Source organism: Dendroctonus ponderosae, unplaced genomic scaffold, assembly GCF_020466585.1.
Source record: "Dendroctonus ponderosae isolate FM_Combo_2020 unplaced genomic scaffold, Dpon_F_20191213v2 Dpon_F_20191213_9, whole genome shotgun sequence".
Taxonomy (NCBI): Eukaryota; Metazoa; Arthropoda; class Insecta; order Coleoptera; family Curculionidae; genus Dendroctonus; species Dendroctonus ponderosae.
The window spans coordinates 6602248-6629654 of NW_026019116.1; the positions used below are offsets into that span (position 1 = coordinate 6602248).

The 27407-nt window shown below is 38.0% G+C and overlaps 1 protein-coding gene and 1 long non-coding RNA gene across 7 annotated transcripts in view; one reads left to right on the forward strand and one right to left on the reverse strand.

Annotated features, from left to right (window-relative positions):
- LOC109543299 overlaps positions 1 to 27407 on the forward strand; it is a 66407-nt gene that overhangs the window by 25130 nt on the left and 13870 nt on the right. The window contains exon 2 of the long non-coding RNA XR_002172483.2: positions 8336 to 8521. This is a non-coding gene — a long non-coding RNA (uncharacterized LOC109543299). The remainder of the gene's footprint in view (positions 1 to 8335; positions 8522 to 27407) is intronic.
- Positions 1 to 27407, reverse strand: part of LOC109543297 (ataxin-1) — a 71017-nt gene that overhangs the window by 22789 nt on the left and 20821 nt on the right. For 2 of the 6 annotated variants that reach the window (XM_019912930.2, XM_019912929.2), the window contains exon 2: positions 13204 to 13252. The exons of 3 other annotated variants lie outside the window; for them this stretch is intronic. The gene's annotated coding sequence lies outside the window, so the exon portion shown is untranslated. Of the gene's footprint in view, positions 1 to 9292; positions 9593 to 13203; positions 13253 to 27407 lie in introns of those variants that run through there. One more of the 6 variants, XM_019912926.2, reaches the window with a different exon arrangement.

Here is a 27407-nt window from a genome sequence, read left to right on the forward strand (position 1 = left end):
TATTTGGATCAATTCATTGTCATTCTTCGTCCTGTTGTTCTAAACAATTCGTCCTGTTTTCATTTTTCGAAATTCGCCACTTGGCGCAGTCATACGGATTGTATGCATCATCCAAATTGTTGCACGTTTTTTGCAAAAAATTGTAATGGGTAAAAGTGATGCTTTCGCCATCGAAAACAGTGGCGACAGTAAGAAGAAAAAACTAATTATAAATTAGGCTCCCGTTAAAGAGGCTTCGTACCGCGTTTGAGAATGTTTGTCGCGTATGTAAACGAAACGTCAGGCAAATATTGTTGTACTTAGTACAGTTTCTTCTTGACCAAAGAATCGCAATTAGTCGATAAGTTATCTAAGCTTAATGACGATGCAGATAACGTTGCAGGGTATTTTTTCGGATAATTCCAGCGAAGGACGTTTACCAAAGCTTGATAAGCATTTATTAGCCGGCATTGTCACGATTTGATGCATTGTTATTCGTGCGTTCATAAAACCACAAAATTATCAATTTTATTGCAATTTTTATTGCATTTTTGAGTAATTCATTTAATCTAAGGGATGGAGTATTTGATCGGATGGACTATTCAGAGCCCACCAGTAAAGCGCAATAAATGCAGCGTAAGCTAGGATTAGAGAGGGATAAAGCTAGTGTGGGCCACAAAAAGAATATGTCTGCACAACTAAAAAACTATGCTTAGAATTCGCAGTAAAATAAAAGTATAAAAGATAATGAATTAATATTGAAAAAAAAATGGAAACATCCAACCCAAAAAAGCTCCATAGTAAAAGACCATCCATGTGTGTTTAATACGCGTTATTCTTTCCGCTGGCATACAATAAATAATGTTTATATTTCATTATGGTAATTGACACAATTCAAATGTAGGATGTCTATTGTTTTTGCCGTGTGGGACGGTTTATTTTGGTCGACAGATAAGCGCGTTCATTATATCAAATTTTTTTCTGTTTTAGTTTGAATTTTATATGTTTGAGCATCCGTTTTGTAAGCGGAGATAAATCATCGGTTTTATATTTTATTGTGTATTCACCGCTATTATAAATACATGCTGATGTCACCAACAACCAAGCAACTACAGCTACAGTTAATTTTATTGTTTCGGCTTAATTGTCATTTTAAACTGGCCATCGGAGTGGATCGTCCAAACTACTGGGAATTCATTAACTGGATGAGCTCACAATTTTTGTTTGTTTTTTTGTTCGCTTCAGTAACAGGATACTTCATATGTGGCAGGTTCATTGCTCTGATGGTTTATTCGCTAAATATTCATTGTTGATCTTCCTGGTACTTGAAAGTGGGTTTAATCCTTGCACCGAAGCCCATTTTGTCGAGCGGGCGTTTTCAAATCGATGCTTCTAATCTTCCAGATTAATCAACACCACTTTGTTCTTAACGTAAATGACTATTTTACGTGCTGGTTTCAATGTGCTCATTAGCCAATCGCGCTCAAAAGGCACATGCAATACGCTTTGCGGTTACTTGGAATTAAAAAGATTGTACTAAGAAGTACTGGATTTGAAGGAATCAAATGGGCCATTGATATTGCCTGTGTTCAATGGACATTCAAGGTTGAACCGAGTTCAATAAATCAGATTTCTTATTTCCAATGAATGGCAATTTAAAAACGGTTGAATCGAGTCATGTTAAACCATATATGAATAGTACATTATTAGATCGATAAATAACAATGGCATCGTTACGAAATGTTTGTGCAGTTGATTAAAATCGGTGTGAAATGCGCCAAATTTGGATTTATCGAATTTTGATTCAGTATGATGTGTCGGGACCGTTACATTGAACGTTCAAGTGACGTGGGATGTTCAATTCACTGTTATAAATGAACAATGCTTCACTTAGACACCGCACATGTCCAACGAAATTTAATTCATTCCACTTGATGATTGATTTCGTGATTTGAGGATTTTTTAAATGGCGCTTTCCATACTGAGTATGAACGATATTCGGATTAGAAACCAATCAATCAATGCCTATTGCGTAGTGCCGATTATCTAACTAATTATCTTGAAATAGTCGTAGCTGAAACATGCTGATTCTCTTCTGGTATTTTATTGGGAAATTGATTAAAAAATCCACATGAAAATCGAGCTTCCATCTCTACATGTTTCTTCCATTTATTCAAGTAGCTTTCAAGTTTCCCCAGTTATTTTCCTGTTGCGTTTAGCTTCAACTGGTCACTTAGCCAATGGTCACTCTATATACGCTAAGTGGACGTAATTTTTACCAATTATAACATGCAAATTGCCCGATAAACAGGTGCATATCAATCCTTTAACAGTGTGTTTTCTGGTATGCAATACATAAAAGCACTTGGCAACGATTTGTTAGTTTTTCACTCAGCTATCCACACACGTGGGCATAATCACGCTATTGAGGTTACGCTTAAAAGAAATAAATCATTTTCTTCCCACATACAGTTCGTTTGTTGCCAAATAGTTGTGTTCAGCTAAAACACCTGTAATAGTAGCCGATCGGCTAAAAGCAATCGATCTATCAGTGCTCAGGTTGTTCTTCCATGTCCAACAAAACAGCAGATTTGCAATGGAGGCGTTTTGTATTGACTATCTGACTTTTTTTGGTTTGATCCGAAAAAAATTAACTTCCCTGTTAATGATGGTGAAAAAGAAGCTTCGGTTCCCGTGTTGTTGAGCTGGTGAATTTTGAGACAGTTTCAACCAATCACCGCGAAACCTTAGCGATCATCAAGGAAGAAAACTGGGTTTTTCATCTTCATCCTGGCAGTTTCCTACATTGTTTATAGTTTCTGAACTTTGCTGTTGCGTGGCACCAACTACTTAAGTATAGTTTGGGATGTTGAGTGAGCGAGCAGGTAATTTATATTCGGTTTTCCAATACCTGAAGCGATTAGCTGCTATAAAATCTGATATTACGCAAAACGAATGCTGGGGACAGGGACTTGAATAGAATTCTAATTGACTATATCGTAATATGCGTAGGAGTGAGCCTGTTAACGATAAACACACCTTGTAACAGAAAATGTCTGTTGGTATGTTTGAGGGAGTCGTTGTTGTTTTATTGTGATTGTCCTGCTACTTGGCAGTTTAGTGCCTCAAAGGAATTTGTCCATTTCCAGTGGATTTTCCTGAAGGGTGATTGTGGACCTCAATCGAATGCATTTTTGATATGGACTTTCAACAGTCAACCAATACTCTTATTAGCGCAGTCTAATTGAAAAAAATTACCATCAATCGACAACGATTATCTAGTTATAGGTTTGCACCATAACGGAAACAATAATCGGGGTGTTACGTAAATCGAGATAATAATAAAGCATAGCAGTATTCCTGCAATGAATAGTAGATTTAATAGTAAACAGAAACACCTGTGCCCGTGCATACTATTAATATCTATTTATGTTACGTAATGACAGGACCGTGTTAGGTCGATTGAATGGGTTTTAATAGATAGGCGGTTTGCTTCATTTACTGCACCTTGTAAATGGCCTGTTGTGCATCCTGTTAATGCTATCGAAGATCCGCTATCATATAATGAAATTTTCCAAAAGTTTCAAAACTTTCCGCTTCGATTTTCATTTTTCCCCAACAATCCACTACTCGGCTCAATTTAGTCATCATTTTTGCGTTGATTGCAATCAATGTTTTTCCTTCATTTCCATTGTTTCCTCTAGTCAGTATGTTTCTATTTGCTTCTGTTATGAATATGAAATTGGTCTTCGTATCACGGGTTTTTTTATTTAAATTTGATCTCTTGTTGGGTGATTTTGTCAATACGTTTTTATCCCAACGAGAAAACTAAAAGGGTTTTAACGAGAAAAAAACGCAATAGGGTGTTTCCATTGTATCAAAGATTCCTACAAACTGAACATTAATCTATGGTAATATGATAGATTAAATAAGTTTATACTATCTATCTATCTATTGCTATTTTGTTAAATATTTAATAAACCAATGCAGCTAAAATTCAAATTATTCATGAATCTTTAAAACGCAATCCTATTGGTTGTGACGTTTCTGGTCATATAAATGGCGGATTGTTTACGTTCTGTGCAACGTGTTTAGTTGTGTGGATTTAAATAATTTATAGTTTGTGTTAAACTAAAAATGGCTTCAGAAGGATTCCTTAAAGCGTCAACAAACAATTTACCAGGTGTACATATTTTCATGGTTACCGAATTTTTAAAAAACGACGAAAGCTTCAATTCAACTGAATTAAGGGTGTCAAAGCAGCAGCGGAAGTAAAAATCCGTAAACTCATTATTAGTTACACTCTCCTTAATATACTAATCTGTCTGTATTGGTTTACATTAGGTAAATAATATATATAATTTCACTTATTCAACCTAACCTAACCTATACACATGGCTGCTTTAAAAGTAAAATTAACTCTTAAATTTGCATTTTGGGCATTACGAGAACAATATGGTGATATCGGATATGTGGAATTGAAACGCGAGGATTTTTTGTGCACTGTACAAGGTAGAATTTGCCCACAACACAGAGTACGATCAAAGGCATATTCTGTATGCCTCATCATTAGCTTTTTGTTCGTACTTTCATTAAATTGATCCCCGCAATAAAAAACATTGATTTTGATTTAGGAACATCACGTCCAGCTGCTTTGAACCATAAAAATTTACGTGCATAATCATGGGGAACGGTTAGAAAGAGTTTGTTTGGAGCGCTTATTGAGGTATTCTTGCATCCTGGGACAAAACACCACTTATTCTGTGATCCATACATGTCACTATTTTCCATTATTCAAGATAAGAATAATCAATAAAATAATGATAATTAGAATAACTTAAATAATAAAACAAAGCTGCGATAACAACAAAATAAACACGAGACACTTTGTTGATATGACCTGCTACGTCACAATCGGGATAGGCAACCGATGATACGGATTTGGCGTTTTTGGCGCAAAATATCTGATTTGAATTTAAATTCGCTTTAATATTATTATGGAGACTTTTTTGCAAAAAAAATTATATCAGTGTTATGTTTGCCATAACTACTTTCTAGATATCAACATTTAAAAAAAAGTGAAAACACCCTATTGTTATCTAACGTACATAAAACGGCCTTAGAAACATTTTTCAGAAACAAAAGTTTTTTTCACCTCTCGCTCATTTTACATGTTTGAAAAAGTTTATTTTCGTTTTGCTAGTAAGCTGATTTCAGATTTTTAGAGCATTATCGTATGTTTCGCATAAGAAAATTAGTGTGAGTCTTAGTCTTTGACTCATACTTAGAGAACCGGATGGGCTGCAAAGCTTTAGTTGTCCTTGGGGAATAGAGCTGTGAAATGCGCAATTTTTGATATCAAACATCTGTTTATAAATGTGTAATTTTCTCGCAAAAAGCGAAAATTTGAAATTAGTGCGAGTCTTGAGAACCGCTGTTAGTCTTTGGCTCATATCTAGAGAAACGGTTTAGCTGCAAAGCTCTAGTTGTTCTTGTAGCATAAAGCCTTAAAATGCGCAGTTTTTCATGTCAAAAATAATTTTAGAAATGTGTCTTAGTTTTGATGCAAAAGGCAAAAACTTTAAATTAGTGCAGGTTTCGAAAACCGCGTTTTGCTTTACGCTCATATCTAGAGAACTGGTTTAGTTGCAAAGCTCTAGTCGTTTTTGTCGTGTAAAGCCGTAAAATGCACACTTTTCATATGAAACATCATTTCAGTAAAGTGTATAGTTTTCATGCAAATTACGAATATTCAAAATTAGTCTTGAGAACCGCGCTTAGTTTTCGAGATATACAGAGAACTGGTGGAGCTGTAATTGTTATTGTACGATAGAGCCTTTAAATGCACACTTTTTACGGCAAACATCATTTTACGAATGTCTCTGGCGTTTACGCAAAGCGCTAAAGTTCGGAATTATGCTGCCTTAAAAACCGCTCTTTGTTTAGAAAATGTTTAGAATATGGTTGAACTGCGACGCTCTAATTGTTCCTGCGGGAAATCGGCTCAAATTGGTCACTTTTCTATAGCAAACATTTTTTTCAAAACTTTAGTAGTTTCCACGCAAAATGCAAAAATTTGACTAATTTGATTTCAAACTTTGTTCCTCTAGACAAAAACTTAATAGTTTCATCAAAATTAACAAATTAGCTCGAGTTTCGGTACGGGTTCGATTAGAAAATCAAAATTGTCAAAAAATTCTAACAAAAAAGACTAATTACATTAAAAAATTTGAAATTAAATCAGCATTTTACTACACTGTGTGTTTAAAAACTGTAACTTGTGCAGACTATAATTTCGTGAGTTTTTCCAATTCCTAATTCGACTTTGGCGCTCAGCTCTATTAGCGAATTGCTACTATTGCACAATGGCAATTAGCTGAAAGTTGGATTTAAAATGTCCCATATGAAAGAGATATGCCTACATGTGGAGTGTTAATCAGCAAAATTAATTAATTGTAATTATCAAATTTGTCATTGATTTTCGCATGCACAGTTTAATAATAAAACACTGCAACCACCCTGTGAACGCGCACACACACACACGTTTAATTATTCATTAAAGTATGGAGTTCGCAATTAGTCTTCGGTTGCACAATAAAGTTATTGAACGTTGTAATTGCATGGTTTTGAATTGGAAAATGCCTACCTACGCACCTCTTTAAAAATACCACTTTTAACTATCGACGTAATTGTTGGAATTGCGCTGGTTGAACGATTCGATATCGACTTACCATCATGTTTTAAACACATCGAGTAGGATTACAACAAGAATTTCAAGTCATTGTTTTGCTAATTGACTGCTCCGAACCGGTTACAAACTGTTACATTTTGAATGATTTTTTTTCGGATTAACCATGGAAAATGCMGTTTTTATTCCAATTTTTCGCAGTTTCCAAAAGGAAGCACGCTCAGAATGCGGCACTYTGCCGCTGACGTTCAAGGAAAAGATTCACTTCTTTYGGCATTGAGGCCAATCGGGTAGAATTTTAATGCATGTGWAGGCTRATCGCGAAATTAGCCAGAAACCTATGCAAAATAGATGCAAAGCTAGCAAGTATATGTTGAAAAACCCACTTCAAGTKACCAGTTGCAYGTCCATTCTCAGTTAGATTCGCCGCATTTTCGCATAACAGCGATGAATGTTAATGCGACACTCTGTATATGAGATGGCAATTGCGTGAAGCGTAAAGTCGGTTAAGACAGCAAGAAAATGCTGGAACAGTTCTGAAGAAAAACACGTCTGCGAAGTAAAGATTCATCTGAAGTTTTTCCTGAAGTTCTACGAAATCAGTTGAGGTCCTCAGGTGTGCAACCCTTGAGGATGAAACTAATGGGTTTTTCGGGTTTTTAGGCCGTCGTTCGGTAGAATTTCTTCTTGACGTTTCGCAAGCACGAGTGGCTTGCATCTTCAGAAGTGGTTTGCTTGAACAGTGTAAGCGTTGGCCTCGAAAGAAAGAGGCCTCGAAAGTCTATTTCTTTTGATAACCCTTGAGGATGTTTGAAGATCGTTAACACCCGAAACGTTGCGCGTTTAGTTGAAATTTATAATATCGAGACGCGTTTGAACACAGAGCGTTTGTTGGATTTAACTAAAAATTACCAAATAAAGCTCGGTCAGCTTTAAATGATTGTCGACGGCGAACGAAAATGAATTCTATTTATTGCTGGCTACTTAACTTTAATTCAACACAGGCATTCTAATCTAGTTTAATTTTTAAATTGCTCGCCCATTAGCAATGAAATACCAATTGGCGTAAATAGTTTCATTACGAAACCCGTTTTAGCACACAACTATGTTGAATAAAACAAGAAGAAAAACCGTTCGCGACAACGAATAGTGGGAAAAAAACTCGACTGGTTCGTATTATTGTAATTAAGTTGGGCTTTAAAATGTCTGAAATACATCAAAAAGTATTCAGCATTTATCGTTGGATGGATGTTGCCTGTATATTGTAAGTATATATGGAACGTTTCTATAAAACGGTCAATTAAATTAATCCGCCGGGGCGTCGGGTGGCCGGTCTATTTCGTTTCATTTCTTTGAAATTCTTTTAAAGCGTGAAGAAATCTGTAATATGCTTCAGTTTCTTTTACGTATTGTTTGTTTTAACGTCATTTTACGTTCAACTATTTAACGTGAATTGCTCAAAACCGTTTTCCTGCCCGTTTCAGAGTTTCAGTATTGTTTTACTTTTGAATGAGTCATAGCTTTAAGAGAAACGTCGTGCTAAATTTCCATTGCGCTTTTGAATGCATTCAGATGAAGAGGATGAAGCAGACAAACCGTTTAAACTCGTCATCATCTTGTAAATAAAAGTAACAAACGAAGTTGAAGAAGAAATTTTCTCAATTACAGAAGCACCCGGTTGTTGTGGGAAGCGCTAGTGAAACTGAAGAGCCAGCAAGACAACAAGAAGCTGAACATTTTTTAAAATTAAAGAAGCAACAAGTCGGAGTTGAAGCAGAAACTTCTTCAATTGAGGAACTGAGGTTTTGAGCCTTCCAAGCCTTTTACAAGAAAACTTAGATCGGAATCTGTTAGGTAGGTACTAGATGAAGGTGAAATTGACAATAAACGCACGCAATTTTTTTCCCTTTGAGCAAAGACTTGAAGGGAAAACAAAGGGTCGCACATTCAAAGATCTGCCACCCATGCAAGGGAAACGTTGTGTTGAAATATCAATGAAAGTCGTTTGCAGAGACAATGTACAATGCAACATTTTGAAGAAATGCGTCAACGTTCTTTCTACGTGTAATTCTAGTCATAAATAAGGGGTTGTTGGTTCTCTCACATCCATAAATTTCCTGTTGAATGTGAAAAAGCCAAGCAAATCACTTCACTGTGGAAAAAATGATCAAACATATGTTAAGAATGGTCGGCTCAGGTAGTTGAAGCAGCTACAATGTTTCGTCTTTTTAACAACGTAACGCATCAAGGAGCTGGCTAATTAAACACATGCGAAAACGAAAGGGAGAATAGGAAGCAGAATGCTAATGAACGGTTCCCTTTTGTGGTTCTGTGATCGGGCTTTTTACGATTTAAGTCCAATTTACTGTTAGTGTCAAGGCCCAAAATCTGATGAACATGCAACGTGGGCGACTTATGTTATTAAGTGACCACTAATAATTCTTTACGAGCTGGATTTTTGTGGTTCAGACCAACGTCCGTCGGATAATCGATTTTTAATGTAGGCATCTATCAATGATTGGAATATCTGTATTGTTTTCAATGGCTACTTGATAATGCGGTCTCGTCATCAGTTAATTAGTTCTGGATCACATGCTGCTATGAGTCAAACTATCTCAAACGCACCTGAACAGTTAATCCAAAAATTATATCCAGATAGCACGGGAACACTTGCTGCTATGAGAACTGAAACAATTCATCAGGTTCCACTGGCAAAACGGAATTAAAGATTGATCAAAGAACACACACTCGTAAGCGAAGCGACGATAGAACCGAACGGTACGCGCTACGTGGTCGCAACACATAAAACCTTACGTGGTACTTTGGGTACTAGCCGGACTCGTAGTAGTTGCTACACGCTACACTATAAAACCTACTCCAAACACTTCTCGGGTACGATCGCGACTATCGAAATGTGGTGGGAGACTGGCTGAGAGATGTGATACTTCCAAGAATTCGACAATAGAACCACTTCAGGGTTCGTAATGGGCCCCTTGAGATAACAATGGAACCATGTTTTGGTGTTCTTTTTTCTGTAAATTTCGAAATGATGACCCACGATACTGGACGGCCGTTTTTCGAGGGATTCTCGTCTTGGAACCTGCTTTATAGTTAGTTTAGGCCCGCATGACTCGGGACGAATTCAATTGTTTGCCGCAGGTGAAGATTGATGAACAGTACCTAGCCTATCAATGAAGCACGAACAATAAAGTTCGTTACACAAGATTGTAGTGCTTCGCCAAAGACCACCTGTAATCGCTTATTAATATCACCTTTTGTATGCCAACGTCGGTTGATTTCTTCTAGGAATTGTTGATGTAGAAAGTGCAAATTAGTTCTTCATACTTTAGAAAAACCGGACTTTCTGTGGGCTTTTTTTACTTCTTTTCGGCTTATTTTCTCACTTAAGTGAGGCTGAGTGACAGTGACATTCACAACTGCCAACTGCCAAGAGCAGTAGAGACTTTGACAAACAGTGACATGAAAGACGCATTTAGAATTGCCAAAGGGACAGAAGATTTCACTCAATGTTTCCGATCATATAAATCAAACATGTTTCAAGCGAGGCACAAGCGCAAATGATAAAAAACTGTTAAGAATATATAAGCGCTGAAGAAAACCGGCGCTCAGTTCTCACGAAAACTGGCTTGATGAGATGTTTTGCAGCGAATGTCATGTTCTAACTGCTGCTGGCGAGTGACAGTGACATTAAAGGCAAATTTAGAACTGCCAGCTATCAGAGTAGAGACTTTGACAACAATGCTACGAAATGTCATAGGAATCAAACATGTTCCAAGAGAGAAACAAGCGCAAATGATAAAACTGCGCCGAATATTTTTGTCTGAAACAAGAACTAAATACAAAAATGATTTAGTTCTCACTAAAACCGAGCTTGATGAGAAGTTTCGAAGCAAACGTCATGTTCTGATTGCTGTCAGCGAGTGACAGTGACATTAAAGGCGAATTTACAACTGTCAAATGTCACGCACAGCAAAGACTTTGTCAATAATGACATGAAAGGCGCATTTACAGTTGCCAAGAAAATGTCATAGAAATCATACATGTTTTGAAAAAAGACAACGAATCAGAGCTAAAGATGAGTGAAAGAAAAACGCACAGAAGACCGCGTGAAAACCCTTATGCATCGATATAACTAGGGGAAGGGATAGGTATGAGGGGGATCATCCAGATAGTTACGAAGAAAACCCGCAAAACTGTTAATAGGAATTTTTCTCTTCCTTTGCACGCTGCACGGAAATTTCTGGGTCAATCCTTGCATGTGGCAACATTACGAAGAAATTATGCATCCGCAAGAAATGAAGCCAACTACATAGTTAAGTGAACTTAAAGCCGGAAAACTAAGTACAAATATTGAAGGTTTCTATGAGTTGCCACCGTTAAATGCACCATTAAAGGCAATAAAATATGCTCCTTGGCTGTACGAAGTATTATAAATGATCAGATTATAATTAAATGGCCTCACGTTAAAGCCAGAAGTACGCAGTGATTATAACCGAACAAATCGCTGGTTGTTTATTTCAGAAATCTTATCTGTCCGTGCGTCCGGCTAGAAGGACCACATTATGATTGTGAACGCATTGTAAAACAAACACCTTAGTACCTAGTCGAAGTTTCCAGATATACAATTTTATCTTGTTTAATCAGCTCGGTAATACAGTATGTAAATGGCAGCAAACATTGTTTCAAATGTAACTGAAGCTGTTAAACGTTTAATCGGTTTTACAACTTCTTTATCACTTTTATTTCGTTTATTTGATTTGCAACAATGGAAAGCGTTGTATTATTGGCACTGAAATATGTTTCATTAATGGGGGCTCAGAATCGGAATTATCTCAGCAAGCCAGGAAAGTAGTAGGATTAATGGTTTTGCCAACGTTTACAATGTTGCCTGGAATCTTCCGAAACTTTTATCGATTTAACAAGGATTTTTGATGATTTTCATGCGTCCACATTGTTGTTGACTCTTGCAATGGCTCAGCTACCGAAGCACTGGCGGATTAATTGTACTTTGACTTTGAGGTTAGTAGGAGTGTTCGTTCTTGTAGTCCTTTGCAATGCACTCACATTGTTTCATTCATTTGGAAAATCATGGGAAAAAATTAATCCAATTATGGGCAGTTTTGTATGTCCATTGACGCCGCTCTAAAGAGCGCGAGACCTTGAAACTCGCCGTATGATCAATGAGGGAAAACTCTAATGGCGACGGACCAGCACGCGAAGTTTGCGGGAAAACATCGTAATTTAGCGGTGAGTTTTCGTGAAATTTCTAGGTCACTTTTTGCGCCTGGATCGCTGCTGAAAAACTGCTGAATTTCCACCGCTTCCATGATAAATGGCCCGATCCAGACATGTACCTGGCGCTGCTAGTGATATTTTATTCGGGCCAAAACAGGGTGTGTTTGCCGTAAATCAGATCGTTTTGAAACAATGAGATATTTAGAAGGGATGTGTTTTCTTGGGGTGGGCGGTTTCAATGCATTCTTATATAAAATGCCAATTTGGTTTTATTGAACATTGGCTAAATCGTCTCAATTGAACTGGATCAGCCTTGCATGGAATTTGCGGTGTTTTTCGCTTTATTGTAGGCAAACTGGCAAGTTAAACCCCATATCCAAAGCCCTGGTCTAAGACAGAAACACTGCGAATAGCAAATGATGAGAATTCTGCACTGAGACACATATTGACGATTTGATATCCAATATTGACTTGATTAATGGAATCATTTCCTGGAAAGGCAGTCAATAATGGCAAATCGATTGTTGAAACGAATATCGCCGGGTTTATGTCACATGCTTCCAGTCGCTTTAGGGAAAATCTTACGTATATGTGTGAGTGTGCACGTGATAGGTGGATAATAATACCTGATTGTGTTTAGAGAGATTCTGGATAAGATATTTATAATTTATTTTCATTCTCGGAACTAGTCGAATCGATCATTACGTAAAGTCGCAGTGTTTTTTAGGTTAAGCACGGGTTTCCAGCCCCAAAATGCGCATTTTTCCCGTTCAGTTCTCCGTGCGTCCATCGGTTACTAAGCTGCGCTTCTTCGCGGGGCGTGGCTAAGTAATAGAAGCGTCAGCACATTCGTTCGCTTGAGATAAATCAACCAATGAAAGCAATTTTTTCTAAGAAGGTTGAAGAGTCAAAATTCCTTCACTAGTTGAGCCGATCTTTATGTTTTGTGTTAAGTTTAAGTTAAGCAAATGCTTCCATCCCACAGCGCCTTCATTCCGTTCTGTGTCCAATCCATTGAGAAGAAACTTTTGTCGATTTAACAATGTTGTTCTGACCTGATTTTTCGTAGAACCATCAAGTTCAATGATCTCGCTCCCGATGCATTCAGATTTTTGTTTCTCTTCACTGCGACTTCACGGGGTTTTTGGGGTGCTGTTCCTATTGACCAGTTTTACTCAATACGATCAGTAACGGGTTATTCGACACATTCAGTGCCGTCACACATTGACACCCTGTTCAATTAACTTTAGAAAGTCCATAGTAAATTCTTGTTTATTTACCTGCTGTTTGTTTGATTTATCGGTGCGACAAAGATGCTGGTTCTTTTACCTGGAACAATAGATTGTTTTAGAATTTGCCTCCTGCGGATTTATGATACTAGGGGGTATTCCTTTTACACCATCAACATAATGGTTCACTAGAGCCAACGGCCCATTCGAGGAATGTTTCGGAAGGTCTAATGGGGAAACCACTAAATATGCTTAAATAAACCGTGATTGCACACTATTGCTCTAAGATTCCAAACAAACAAGGCGAAGGTGAAGTTCCGAACGCTATTTCACAGTATGTAAACTCGGCCAAACACATTTATGTTGATTTAGGACGATTTGGTTCGGAACGCCAAATGGTGTCGTTTCACGCATTCAATGGGTGATCTGTGCATTAGAACGTTGTAGCGAAAAGGGACTTAATGGTTCAAAATCAGGCACTTTTTTGTTTTCGCTCGAAGGGATGAAAAGTCGGGGTTTTGTACGTTTAAAGGGACGAGGCTCTATAGGATAGCTTCCATTGGTTGGGTTTAGTCAGTTGTTAGTTTCCATCGTTTGCGGCTTTTGAGGTTAAGTTTTAAATGGGGTTCCTCAAAACATGGTCCTGAACGGCTAAAAGCAAGCACCAGGCGTGAAAAACCATTGTCCGTTTTGCATATTTTCGCTCGAAAGTTTCTGTTCTAACCACAAACGGCATTGACGTTTGTAAACAATGAAAACTGATGTTGTGAAGTGAGGTTATAAAAATCGGTTGACAAACGCAAAGCAGTTGATTTTTCAGAGAATGTGAACATCAGCTTTGATTGTTTACATGTAATAGGTTCGAGCTGTTTGTGATGAGATAATACGTAATCACTTTTCCCCATTAAGCAGTTTGGTCTGGAATGTTTCAGCTTTAATTTTCATCGTTGTTTTAAATCGATACTCTCGTTCTGACTGCTTGGAAACTGCTTCTTTTGTTTATGTGTGTCAAACGCCGCTGCAGTAGTTGAACATTCGTGCAATGAACATAGAATATTCCATAAATTGTTATTAAATTAATCATGTGGCAGGCAGCATCGCGGCGATATTAAGTAATAAGTGGAAATATATAGACTTGTTTACTTGTCTATTGCATTACAAAATCCTCAATCAGTAACAGCGCATTTTTACGATTCACTTTAAATAATGAATGGCAATAAATAGAAACGGCTGCAATATTGAGCTTATCATGACTAACATGTGGCTACCAAAAACACTTAATATTTGAACGGGTACAGACAATAATAACCATCGCCGTTTAAAGCGACTATTTCAGATAAAACGTTCATTCATTTCCAAGTATCCGCATCTACCGTGTGTCCTCTTATCGGGTGTGTACATAACCAAAAGTACCTATTCGGTAGGTTATTTACAGTTTTTCCTGATATTGAAAACACTTACAATCGCAACATTCATGTATAAAAGGGATCAAGAAACTGAGAGTGACTGCAGTGGACGAAAAGTGTCGGCGCCCTTCAGCGCTTCCTCTCCTCCTCCTCCTTTGAGGTGTCGCTTCTTTTGGCAACATGTTGATGCGCTCTGTGCGTCAATGAGTTACAACACYTCGCGTCTCCGGCGCAACWCCATAACTACACTTAAAAGCCCAGGACGCATGACTCCACCCCACCGYTAYACTTTACGTATCACAGAGCCCCTTGAGTTGAAGCCGTATCGGCATCACTGCGTCAACACATGAAAAGTCGCAGTGTTACCAGGCCTAGAACCAACCAACAACAAAAATCAACCAGAAGATTCTCCAGAATTCTGGCACTCTGTTAGGGTGTCCATCAGATTCTGCAGCTGTTCTTTAGACTGTGCGATGACTACRGTGTCGTCTGCATATCGGAGGTGGTTAAGCACTATTCCTCTCCTCCTTCCTGTTTAAATTTGGGAGACGTTACTCTGTAAATGCAGGCCTCCATCAGGAAAACCCCGATATTTTGCACGGGCGCCCTTTATGAATCGAAAAGTGTACGTTGGTGATGTACAAAACTCGCTTTGTGCTTACTATGTACAACACAGCGTTGCGAGCGCTTGATTTCCAGCGTCGGCTGGCGCTCGCTCGCACTTCATCAAGATCTGGATCGACACATTTCCAGAATAAAACTCGGCAACATCGACCTGGTGGTGTATCGAACCCTGGCAGCCACAACCTTGGCTGGAAAATCAATTCAGCCTTGCTTAATACGGTCGCTATAGCAACTTCGCTCATTCATCCTGTTTGCGCCGCCCCCCAAATGGAGTAGAGAACGCCGCCCCTCAACGTACAACTTCCTCTCGCGCTGTTGTCACGGCTACGATCGAGCCAGAGTTATTTTTACGCGTCTGCCCGGGGTTGCAAATGTGCTCTACACGAGCCGTTTTTTCCTTGCCTCCCTCTCATGACCTTAACGGCTCGTTATTTCGGATTTCCTGGCGTGATATTGATAGTCCAAAGGTAAACTGATGGAGACAGAAACAAGAGGGAAAAACTGTCGCTCCATCAGTGTGCTTCTCCCATTGCCGATGAGTGATGGCCAGTCGAATGCTAAAAGCATTTCTTCGGGAGGGGGAGTTTTATTTCATTGGGGAATAACAGCTGGAAAAATAAAACTTGTTCCTTGGATCGGGTCCATTTGGGTTATCCAGACTTTGTCGACGAAACCGAACTAATGAGCTGACAACGCTGCCCTAAAATACCCGGGGCTCGGTAGTAAGTGTGTAGAAAGGGTGAATAATTTGGCCCTTGTGCTGGAGTAAAGAAAGAAAGGGAGTGTTTCATTCATGCAAAGAGCATTTCGAATGACTACCAGTTTTGTTCCTTGGCCGATTCCCATCTTGCCTTTATGACAGTTGCATATGGAGCGCCCTAGAATGGCTCTTGGGAGATGAGAGAGTTTTTTCCCCAGCCTTGAGAATGAGCTTTGAAGTGGGCATCTACAATCAACTGCTCGTCCGATTAGTTCATTAGCTGTGGAGGCGGAAAATTTTCACTTTCATGATTCAAGCTCCAAAGGCTGCATTATTTCACATTCTTGTACTGTTTGTAAATGATGGTTTGAAGATTTTTGGACGCATTAAAATTTATAAGGTGTCGGGACTTTGAAACCTTCATTGCTATGGACGTCAAAGGTGTTTTGATTTGGTCAGTTTTTGATTTTCATCAACGAAAAAAAATGGTTTTTTATGCCACAGTTTCAGTTTTGCTTGTGATGAACAACGCAGTGGTTTGACCGATGCGAGTCTCCCCAGTGGTGATGAACTTGATGCATTTGGGACATTGTTATACATTTGGAGTTTTGAAGAGTACAATTGAACCACTAACCACAAATGCGCTGGAAAGCTGATACGTCAGTCAATACGCGCCTGTCTAGACGCATGGTTGCCGCAGTGACACAAATTCAAGATTTCGTAATTTATTTTTCCGAGTAGTCGAGAAATCTTACATATTTTTTCCACTTAATCGGAACAGTAAAGTTTTTTATTGCTCAATATGACATTTTTTTGAGCACATAAACACTCAACTCGATTCATTGATATGATGTCACTTGGTATTCCGCCTGTTAAACATTTTGAAGCCATTTGGGGTTTCGGAGATATTAATTTCTTGCATGTTTCTAAGACGCTACTACACTTTCATTTTCGCCACAAAACTGCCCTTGAGACAACTTTTGAAAAAGGGTGTGTTTACGAAAGTCATGCGAGTTCTATCGACTTTTGCAAGTTTGAGGTCCCCTTAAAGGGCAAAGTCCTTAATGGATACGTTCCCTTCTCTGGAACTCTGGAGAGAATGTGTAACTCGAAAACTCGAAACTGTGAAAAAATTTCGATTTTTTATCGGCTGTGTAGGAATAGTTAATGCAAATAAAAAACCGAGCGTCACAACTACAACATAAAAAGTGCCAAAATTGAGTTTGAAATTGATCTAAATCAGTAATTTTTAGGTGAAATTAGGAAAAATAAACGCCGTAGAGAGTAGTAGGTTAAAGGGTGGAAGCGACTATTTTGAGCGGTTGCATAAATTCCAGCTGCAGTGAATGAAATTGTTGGTTCTATTGATCGCAGCTGGAGTTAATAGCTGCCACGTGCGGACAAGAGAATTGGAACAATCGCTCTCGAACTCCAGCCACTTCAGTTAATTTGCATGATGTTAAAAGATGGAAGCATTGAAATTAAATCTACACACAGTTTCCTGGAAAATTCGTTTAAAGTCTTTGCACGAAGAAATCGGCTCAACTTCGGTGAGTGTCTGCGAGCAAATTGAATGATCTCGTCAGACGATAGTATCCAGAGGCTTTTTACTCTGGTGCATATTTAAATCGGGGTTTTGCCGAGTTGAGAAACATAATTGGTAAAAGCTGCATCACTAAGCTGGATGATGTTTCAGTTTCAAGTGCATGTGAAATAATAGAGTGTCTTCGTCTGGAACTTTCTGCTTAAGTCTTGACTGAGCACGGAGGGCGAAGAGCTGGAGAGAAGGTGTAAACAGAGACCTGAGAGACCGAGAGTTATTTAGAGCGTTAGAAACCGATATAGAGAGATTAAGCAATATTGCGCACCGGAACTGCATTAAGCACGTATTTGCATGATTGACGTTGGTTTGAGATTCACAAGGTGTCCAGCGGAGTCGAGACGACCAAACACAATCTACATTTATTCAAAGCCGGCATGTTTTCACGCAGACCAATTGAATTAATTCCGGCATGGCCTTGAAAAAGACAATGGATGATCTGAGACGCGCGTGCATTCCAAGAATGCAAGTGAAGATGCCAAATTTGCAACACATACAAAGTGATGCGCCCGACATTGCTCATTATCATGGAAATTTGGCGCGACGGTTTTTCGGGATTGAATCCGCAGCACCGATGATGTGACTTGAATCGGAATTGTCGAAAAAGTTCGAACAATCGTCCGCGCTATCGGGACGGGAATCTTTCAAATATTTTAATGAACTCGGTCAAACGAAATCTGGTTTCGCTATAGTCGGATAATCGAAGCAAACAATAAATAAGCCTCCAATTCCTCTACTCAACAAGTCGCAGCAAGCTACTCAGCAAACTTCGATGAAAAAAGCAGCGTCATGTTCAAGTGGATTTTGCAACTCAAAAAAGAACCACGCAAATCTAAAACTTCTTGAATTCAAGCCTTTTTTGAGAAAACTGCCAACATTTCCCCATCCATGGTACACTTTCTAAAAAGGCCATTTGGTTCTCTTTGGAATGAAATAAAAACGAGCGCTCTTGCTCATTTTGCTTCCGAGAAACATGCAAAACGGGACGGAAAACATGAAATTTTGCAATAATCTTACGCCACCCGTGCACAAAACGACGATAATTCTTCTAATTTCATAGACAACAGAATACTGTATTTTTTCTACATAATCCCCCCTGAATTTAAAGCTGGATCCGCCCCTGTGCGGTAGTTTGTAAAAGTGCAGCGAATTTGTTAGGATTTATGGGTAGAAAATAGAGGATAGGGCGCCAGCTTGCAAAAAGCTTGTCAGAATGGTCTCTATTCTATAAATCTTTTGGCTTGAACTGAGTTTAGTTTTCCCACAAGCCAGTCAGTTTTATGGAATGGTTTGGATGCAGCTCAAAACCACTCTTTAAAACAGCTCACAAGTGACGTCATCAATAATGATTGCGCTGAGATGGCACTTGAAGCAGAAAAAAATATAAAATTTTGTTCCTCATCTTCAGGCCGCTTGAGGAAATGTTCCAGTCACTTTTCCACAAGCACCAATTTCGATTTGCTTCTACTTATACAAAAATCAGTAACAGCAGACTTTAAAGGCGCAAATATTCAATATTTGCTTCTTCTGATCTGTCCGATTCATTGCGATTAATTAACAGAAACTACGCCTGTATATACTAGGAAACTTTACCTTTTAAGCCCCCCAAGTATTGTAAACAGTAGCAATTTGTTATGCCGTTAATAAAAAAATATGAAGCTCTAATCCTTAGCGAAACTTGGGTGGTAGATTATGCCAAAATTTCATGTTTTTCGTCCCGTTTTTCCTCGTCTCTCGGAAGCAAAATGAGCAAAAATGCTCATGTTTACATTATTCCAGAGAGAACTAAATGGCCTGTTTAAACTCTATTCAGTCGTAAGAACATATAAGAACTATAGTGAGCAAATTCGAGTCATTTTGACCCAGAAAGCGAAATTTGAATATCAGACATTGTATCAGTATATCAACGCTAGACATGTTGAGGGTCTGAAAATAAAACAGTAACAGCGAAAAGTTGGTTGCTCGAACATCGTTCTCAGCAATTTGCCTAAAATTTGGGTAGCGATGAGTCAGCCGTATGGGAATTTTGTTTCTCGTGCTCGCCACTGAAAGGTTTGCATATAAAACAGCAATTTTCGTCGTGGGAGAAGCCCTTGAGCTCGACCCATCCGCTAAACATGTGCAAAAATTCGATAAACACGGTTTAGCCGTAGATAATCGTTTCGCTAAATTAAACCGCTTCACTTTCGGTGCCCATAATCGCTTGTCGGGTGAAATTATGTAACTTAATTGAATGTTATTGTTGATTCTCGCCCAGAATCGGGCTCAACTTCATCGCGAAACTGCCCGGTTTAGTTTGGTTTCCTGTTGAATTCGGAAAGTTTCTGCAAGGCGGCAACGTCGTATGTTCAAAATATTCTTAGCTTGCATTAGCCAGCAATCAAAAAATTGCTTATATTCACGTGAAGAATCCTAGATACATTTTTGATTTGATTGACATCATTTCAATGCCAGGTCGTAAAAATCCAATTAGTATTTTACCGAGAAAAATAAAATTTCTGCCCTTACAGCAAGCAATACTAATGACGTTTAATTTGTCAACAACGAAAAATACAAATAGTTGTTTAAACTTCTATCAAAATCTGGACATCTTCACCGGGAACAAACGCTCAGGCTGGCAATCACGCAATATGAAAGAAAATAAAATAATGACGTCACTGCCAAATAGTTTGACTAGAAGTTTGAATAGACTGCAGTATAGCATGCATTTATTTGTTCATTAGCACTGAGAGTAGGTTTCCTTGAGTAGCGCAATCATATTTTAAATAATCGCTTGATACTGTTTCCTTGATGTGCTAACCGAATGAAAAGTTTCGTTTGTCTAGTCGCATATATTTTGCGATGGCCTTGTCTTTCAACATTCGGTTTGTTGCTACCGGTTAGTGCATTTTGAGAATTATTAATAACATTGAGTAATCGAAATTCCAAGATTCATCACTATGCAAACCATTGAATCCAAACAAGATACGAAAGAATCGGGTCGGGTTCTTTGATGTTGCTCAGTTTCATTGGTTGTTTAGACACTCTGACGTGTCTAAACAAAAATAACGCATGCTAAAAGCGGGCTTTGTTGCAAATGCACACATTATTTATGTGTCAGTTATGGTGTAACCAGGCAAATGACTATGGCAACATTGTCAGATGTAGATTGACTGATGCATGAACAGCTGTTGGTAGCCATGTTGTTGCTTTGGTTGACGGCGACGCTCAAAGGCGCAACCGCGAAAAGTTTCGCACCTGGATGGAAAGTTAACCTATATTAATCGTATATACGACGGCGTATCCATCGTATGGACTATTTTCAAATTGAGGATTTTGGAATTAGGACTTGGCTCCATTCCATCCAAAGTTTGAAATGGTTGAAAATATCCGATTGGTTCTAGGGACAATTTCGATAGCACGTTTCTAGAACTGTTTTTCTTCTTAACCTCTAAGAAGTAAGAGCCAGATTCATCAAGTTTCAAAGATCCGTAGAAATTTAAGAACTTGGAATGGAAACGGTGAAAAGTTTGTGAACAATCACTAGAACCTTTTCTGAGCATCTTGAGAACTGTTTTGCGTCATTGGAGTTGATTAGAAATTTCCAACATCTAAATTTGGCTCACTCTTGACAACAACGACGACGAATTTTTGATCATTTGCATTTATATTTTGAAAATGCTTCAAAATATGTAAATAATAATTTGGACCTTTTGGGTAAAGCAGATCGGCAGCTGTTTCTTTCCAGAATAACCTCATAAGATATACTTAACCTTTAAAAGGTTAGAAGGAAAAACTTCAGCTGTTAAGGAGGTGGTGAAGTTTAAGAGCTTCTATCTGGGAAATGATTAAAAATACACGAATAACCATTAGAACGTTTTTGAAAGAGCACTTTGAGAACTATACTTGTCTCATTGCGTCTGATTAGAAATTGTTAACCTCTAAAGAGATAGAAGCAAAATGAAAAACGTGTACAAGGAAAATGCTGAAATATGGCAACATCGAAAGATTCCTTCTTATATAGTGTGTCGTGATGTCAATTGTCAAGTCGAAGTCATTTGCGACGTTGCTAATTTGGTAAAATTATCCCCAAAACGCATGAAAATTGAAAATGATATATTTTTTGAATCTATAAAGAAGTTTTTGACGAACATTTGGATGTTTTTATACTACATAACCAGATGGTCGTACATTTGGACAGTTTTTATTACACAGTCAGGCATATATGTGTATGAATTTTTCAAGAAGAAGGAAGTCAAAGGTTCCAAGAATCTTAAAGAACAAAGTCCGGAAGTCACGAAAGCATGATATACGAGGACTATCAAGACTGGTGGCAATAAAGTGGAAAAAAGCCATTATTTTGAGCAATAAAACAAATAAGCCATTGGCGCTATTTTAGAAGTAATTACAACAATATCGGCGATTAAAATCTAGTCTGTATTGTATATACTATATCGTGACTAGCCGCACTTCATCACTGGGTTTTATCTAACAGGCTGGGCTCTACGATAGAAGACCATTAACGCGACTGGATCAATACTGCGAATGTTCATTCAGTCGCATTGAAGAGCCCGATCCGATCGACCATCGGAATCGTGTTGCAAAGTTAATTATTGCAACCCATCACCGTATCTGCTTCACGTTCATTAACGTAACTCGTTTAAGGCGAATGAATCGATTGATCATGTAATAATTGATAAGGACGTCGCACTCTACACGAACCTCAAGTCTCCTCTATTTAACCTACTGACTGCGCCAATTTTGGAAATCACCAGAAACGGAGCCACTTATTCAGCTTCGCTGAGCCGCTTGACGCATCGCTATATTACCGAACGATTAATATTCATAACTGCGCGGATATTTGCATTAACAAAATTGACAATACAATAATACTTTGGTAAACAATAAGCCAGCTTAGGCAAAGAACAATGCCTAATAAGATATGCTCGTTACCAATAAGTTTTTTTTTTGGGATCTTAACTGATATTTTTATAGTGCAGTGACCAGGATTGAATTCGTGATTTTGTGGTAACGCCTGCAAGTCAACGGCCTTCGTATGGGATGATTTCAGATTGGAATGTTCGATTTTTAATTAAACCATGTGTGGATTTTTTGCACTTCGGGTTTCTAACCCAAGAACCAACGAGATTTTCAATAATATGTATTTATTGGATATTGGCTTCCATGGGTAAACCTCCAAGTTTAGACTTTTCCAGTTGATCCGCTCTTCGCATTTGAAGCTAAAAAGATGCTCAACTTATAAATGTATAGAAATTTGGCAACTTCTTAGGGGAAAAATGTTGCACATTTAATTGATTGAAAATGAAAAGCGCTTTTTCTCAAGAAACACCACGAAGTAAGATTGTTAGGAAAAAGATCATCTACAAGTTAAGACTGTTTTTAGGCCAGGTACGTACGTAATGTTAATGAAGCAGAATACTTTGAACAACATTGTTGCCGCCCTGCTGGTCTGGTTTTTTGCAAATATCTTAGTTTTTGATAATAATTAATGGTTTTTACTATTTTTCCTGTACTCCCTAATCACTACCCAGAGGAATGACTCCAATTAAACAATAATTTAAGATGCGCTGATGACACCGTCCTCATGGCAGAAACTCGAGAAGATCTGCGATTCAAGCGTAAAAACCTGTGGAGACGCGAAACGAATGCGGAATGAAGTGAAAATGGTTCCGGGTTGTAACAGTAGAACCATCAGGTACAACGGCGTTTGAGCGACTCATTTTAGTGAATTCTCGAATCAAAAACTGGTTTGTTGTTGGGCACACTTAAAGCCATTTTCTAGGAGATCGATAAAATTCAAGAGCCTTAATTAAACATTACTTTACGAATCTGCTTGGTTAGTGAAAAAGTAAACCGGCCGTCAATTACGAGAATAATTTCATTGAGCGTGTTCGTTCTCTGATCTTTCAGCTATATTGCCATTTAATTGGACAGCCATAAAACTCTTTGATCAATTCAAAGGAGTAAAATGTCAGAGATCGTAATTTACGTGGAGGAATATCGGCGATTTTGATGAAAAGGAAATAGTTTGCTCGGACATCAAATGGTCCGGTTGATGAAGTTAACTGTCCTAATTGAGTAACTACGGTGAAACAAGGCGGAGCCTCCAATTCCGCATTAGATGGAGGAAAAAAACCTGTTAAAACCGACTATTTCTCCTGAATAGCAAACAGGCAAAAATGATCGAATCGATGTCTACTCCAAATCAAGCGCTACCGATGCCTTATTATGTCATCCACTTATGCCAGCACACATACGCGAAACAATATTCGGATTTGCATTAAAAAGGCAACATTATACTATGAATCATGGTGTTAAGCGGACGATACTACTATCAAATTATCACATTCAGTTCACTGAACCGGATTTGGCATTCTGAGCGCGGCTCATTATGCAGATAGATGTGCGAAATGCTCAGCTTTAATTGCGTCTTAAAAGTGGCCTAAAATAATTAAGCGTTATAAAATTGGACGCAAACTGCAGGATGTGCGAATATGGTCACAAATTGGGTAGTTAACAAGGCACGTAGGTAATTTTTGTCTGAGTCATAATTGGATTTAAGCTGTGGCTGTTTGTTGTAGCTTTCATTTTTTCATGTTTACTAGTTTATTAATAATCAGCGTCAGCTAATGGCTTAATATACAGAGAAATTCAATCGGAGTAACAGTTGATCAATTACCCTAAAATAATGCTGGTTGAGGGACGTAGAAAGTAGAAACTTTCGTTTACGGATTGTTTTTTTTACTTAAAAAAATGCCGCGCTGAAAATGAGTAAAGCATGAGAAGCAGTCAAAAGATGCTATGTATTTAATGCGTAGCACAATAGGGAGGATGAAAGATTAACGCGATTAAAATACGCGAAAATTGAATATTTAAAGAACAAAGAAAATCAAGGAGTAAACAGCGAATCATTGGTTCCAGATATATCTAAAGATTAGTCAATTTTTCCAATTTAAAATTCCATTGTTCCATATTGTGCAATCACAGTTCGAACTTCAACTATTTTTTTAGAAAATCACTTAAGAAATTTTCGTCGAAAATCTAAATTTTGGAAGCGTGTTTTTTGCACTTATTGAATTGAAAATATCGCCGGTTAAAGATCGTGATCGTCTCAAAATGGACAGAAACTAACCCAAACTGAGAATTCTAGCGTGTTTTGCAATGAGTTTGTTACATTCCTAGCTTTTCTCGGATCAGAATGAAGTAGCATTTGAGCCACTTTAAGAAACTTGATACAAAAAATAAAAAACTTGACAAAAAAATATAATAGAGAAGTAAAAAAACAGAGGCAAGTAAAAGACTAAACAGATTAAATATCTGAGTCCTAAGAGTTTTTTTTTATAGGGCGATTCGACACCTGCGTTTTCCTCCTCGGGGGTTTTTGCTTCTGTTTCCTTCTCAGCAGTCAATTTGAAACTGTAAACATTGGTTTAGGCAAAAAAATCTTTTTTTTCTGTTAGAAATCTTTTTGCTGGTCTTGTTTTGTTTAATTGCATTGAAGAAAAATAGTCTAATAGTCCAAAGATTAGATTATTGACTATAATCGGTGAGTTCTTGATGGAATTTCAACCAGGCCTTTGCCGCAAAATTACATATTTTTTTACAAAAAAGCTGGAAATTTTGCATTCGTTGGCACTTCTGCTGAACAGTATTTAACGAACTAACTTCTGGTAGAAAACATTGAAGATGAGACAAAAGATTCGCCGCCTGCGAAGCTTAGAAACTTTTAAATCGCCATATTTTCAAAACGGTTTACAATAACGGATCAGTTCTGCAGATCTTTTCGATAGCGCATCTCGAGCTCTATTTTACACCATTTAGGATTCATTAGAAATTTCTAACCTCTAAAGAGATAGGGGCAAATATTGTGCAATAATAAGGAAAATATCGCCGGTTAAAGATGGTGACCGTTCAAAAACGGCTCAAAATGGACAGAAAATATCGCTTATTTCCAAATTGAGAATTCTAGCGTGTTTTCTAATGAGTTCGTTACATTCCTCGCTTTTCTCGGATGAAAATTAAGTGGAATTTGAGACATTTTGAGAAACTTCATATTTAAAAAAAAATCGACTCAATGGATTGTTTCCGGCCTTAGAAGCTCCACAATGTGGAGATATGAGGCGTTCGAGTCGATAATAAGGAAAATATCGCCAGTTAAAGATCGTTATCGTCCAAAAACTTCTCAAAATGGACAGAAAATATCGATTATTTCCAAAGTGAGATTTCTAGCGTGTTTTGTAATGAGTTCGTTCCATTCCTCGCATTCTTCTGATCAAAATTATGCGAAATTCGAGGCATTTTTGAATTTTTTTGCCCAACTCGACCTCAACCTTTACGAAAACTCAGATAAAAAATCAAAATTTCACAAGCGTGTTTTTTGCGCTCATTCGATTGATTGCGACCTCAGAAGCTTCCCAATATACACATTTGAAGTGTTTGGGTCAATAATAAGGAAGATTTCGTCGCTTAAAGATCGTGGCCGTTTAAAAATGACTCAAAATGGACAGAAAATGTCGTTTATTTCTAAACCGAAGATTCCGATATGTTTTTTAAAGAGTTCGTTACATTCCTCGCCTTCTTCGGATGAAAATGATGGCTCTTATGACGTTTTTCCTAAAAAATCTAAATTTTAGAAGCCGGATTTTGCACTCATTGGATTGATTTCGTCTCAAGCAACTTTCCAATATACAAATAAAACGCATCGGGTCCATAATACGGAAGATATCGTCGGCAAAAAATGATGGAATGTTGTTTATTTATATACATTATGTGAAATCCATCATTTAAGTCATTTAGGCGGCAAATAGGCCGATTTGGCAGACAAACGATCCATTACCAGTCGGTCTGGATAATGCAGCTCCATTAGTTCCCTCCCATTCTTGAAACCTAATTACCATTGATTGCTTCTTAATAACGTCTCACCATCAATATTAATAATTAGTACTGCCGGCCCTCAATTTTCCCCAGACCCACCAATAAAATCGACGAATTAGTCGGGAAAACGCACTTAAATTGAACAAAGAGAAACAGGAAAAGAACCAGTACTGACATAATAATGTACCTAATTCTTTTTTATTTACGTAATATGGGAAACTTCCCTGAAAACATCCCGAACATTTTTATTCATCACTATGAGGACATTAATAGAACATGAAGAATAAATTGGAAAACTTGAAAATACAACGTAAACTTGCTCAAATTCGCAATAAAATTCAACATTGAGAAGTATTTTTGGCTAAATATGTAAAAATTGTTTGGAGTGAAGGAAACAATAAAAACGCCTTCAACTAAGAAACAGAAAACTTCAAAGAATTGAATGCAAGAGATTTTCATAGAATAATCGCGCAGCAGGAGAAGACGTCGGTCTGGCACTAAACAACTCCTCCACATCAAACGCCGTAATTTTCTGCATTGTGAGAGGAAACTGCTTAGCGCAAACGTAATTCTCCATTAAGCTGATTTGCATACGTTTCCTCGCATTTACACATCAAACGCGTCATCGTGCAATCGCCCTTCGTAATCCTCCACTTCGAAGTTCGAGCCCCAGGGCTCTAAATACTGACAGACATTTATTGAGCGGCTCCATTGGTGAATCGCATTTGTTTCCAACGATTTACCCTTATTATTCCCGCGCTAGATTCTGGTTATAGAATATAAAGAATGGGGCTCGATAAGAGCGTTCTTAGAATTGTCCAAAAATGGATTTCAATCGAAAGCAATCTTGATCGGTTGGCAACAGGACACAGGTAGACAAACCAGACTTGACCCCGTGTGATTTTCAATCATTAACTAACTAGTGGCCGGCAACATTCCATTTAGTGATTACTGGTTGTGGTGCGAGTAAAATTCTATTAATAATCTGATTGTTGCGCCAACGTGGCTGAGTTCGTTCCATCAAATCATTGTTTCGTTGACTAATGCAGAA